We start from the raw sequence: 2,281 nt of genomic DNA on the forward strand, positions 1-2,281 counted from the left end.
ATAATTCCATAGTTGGTGGCAGAGCAGTTTCATACTGTATATAACCAAATTACTAGTTATATTCCGTCGCAGATGTACATCTGATCTGATGGAGGCATGGTTGGCCCCACTCTCACATATCCCAAGTGAGACATATATAATTTCCGAATAAGATGAACCGTGGGGATTGAATATAACTAACAATTGGTTATATTCAGTATGACTAACTTCTCCTACCGATGCAGGGGAGGGAGGATCAGGTGCGATGTGATTGTACACTTTTGTGTGCGTCCTGCACTTGATCACCCACCATTTGATGTTGGGCCTCAGAGATGAGGCTGTATCCCAATGATGGTGAGCGATGAGGTGTTGTAGCATACTAAAGTTGTGCAATCACATTGCACATTATACCCCCTCGTTGCATGAAGTTGTCCAAAGGAGAGCAAATCAGGTCAATATTTTGTTTTTTTTAAAGGCAAGCTGCGGTTAGGCAGACCCCTACTAGATATTTCTTAAGCCCCCAAGTAGCAGAGGGATTCGAACCTGGGCCTTCAGCTTGGCACAGGATCCCGCTTACCGCATGGGGGTATGATAAATTAGGTCAACTGAGATAAGCCGTGAAAACCTCTTACAGCACCTGTAAGAAAGGTTGATTTAATAAAGAAGGAAGAGCACTGAAAACTTGAAAGCAGCAGTTAAAGGTGATAAAAAAAAATATTGTAAATTTACAGAAGTTGTAGCTCTAGATAGAGATAGGAATGAAAAAACAGAACTAATAATAGGTGTCCAAAATTGGTGCAGGGTTCCAATTTTGGAATGAAGAAATAGAACTATCCCAGCCCCAGCCCCAGCCCGAGCCCGGCCCGACTTTTGGTGGGCAGGGTTCCAAATTTGGGGGCCTGACCCGAGCTGGGTACCCAAAAGCCCACCGGCTGCCTAGCCCGGGTGTCCACCCCTGCTCGAAAAGCGACTCCAAGTAGATGGGATAAGGTTTGATGATGATGCCTGACAAAGATTGAATATGACTGGAAAATAGTTTACATACAAAGATTATTTTCTTTCTTTAGGTAGTAGGTGCCATTGTTGCCATGGTCGTAGACTCCAACCAGAAGGGGAGGCAAGATTCGAAGCTCCCGGTGTCTAACGACATCCAACCACCCATAGTCATCAAAGGAAGCTTCACCGAACATCCAACCTGTTTACTTTTCCTAATCTAACCATGTGATGTGACCTCATCCAAGGGAGATCAAATCAAGATCCCAACTACCAACCTCATTTGTATTATATTACTGAAATAAATAAAAAACAAGCAATACACAGAAATTTTTAAATCAAGTGGTAGATGAAGCTTCAACCAAACTCAACTAAAGAAAAAAGAAAGGGGTCTACTAATACTTGGGCATTTCTCCAAACCATTCTTTCATTGCATCCCAACTGTGATATATCTTCACTACCATACAAAAAGCTAAAAGCAAGGCAATCCCAATTTGTCCTCTCTTGCCTTCCAAATATGATGATCCTGCCATCCTTCATCCTTGAACCAGCATCGATGGTCATGGGATCCATTTGTTGCTCCAAAGAAGAAGATGAAGAGCCAGATTACAAGGGCATCTTCCTCGTCCTAATCATAGCTTTGGTGCTCATGCTGATATGTTCGCCACCACAACGACGAGTTGCAGTGGCCATTCACCGCTGCTATTGATAGCAGAATCAATTAAGACTTTCATCCTGTTGCTTTCCTACTTTGTACCACCCTCTTCCCCTACCTTATCTTCATTACTAATTGTAAGTGTTTGTTTATATATATATATAACGACGAGTTGCAGTCGCCAATCACCGCTGCTATTGATAGTAGAACCAATTAAGCGTTTCATCCTGTTGCTTTCCTACTTTGTACCATCATCTTCTCCTTCCATCTCTTCATTACTAATTGTTCAAGTGTTTGTTTATATATATATATCACCTCAGGAGTAATGGGTAGGTGTTCAATGAGTTTTCAGGTTTTTTTGTTTTATTTTTAAATTCTAACCCTACATATGTGATCTATGTACTTGATTTTATAGGGATCAGTTCTTGAAGTGTTCGATTCTGACACAGGTGAGTTTTTATAAGGTTCAAAAAATCAACGGTTCAAAAACTTTGTAAATTTTTTAGGTTTCAAATATCATTTTTTCATCGAAAACACATGATCCAGGTGTGGATTCTTCTAAATCGACTATGCCCAACACATTTACGGGGTTGGAATCGCAAAAAAAAAATACCAAAAGAGCTGAAAAACCCATTTAGCATGTATCATTTAGCA

Source organism: Nuphar pumila, chromosome 6 (assembly GCF_984573655.1).
Source record: "Nuphar pumila chromosome 6, dmNupPumi1.hap1.1, whole genome shotgun sequence".
Classification (NCBI taxonomy): Eukaryota; Viridiplantae; Streptophyta; class Magnoliopsida; order Nymphaeales; family Nymphaeaceae; genus Nuphar; species Nuphar pumila.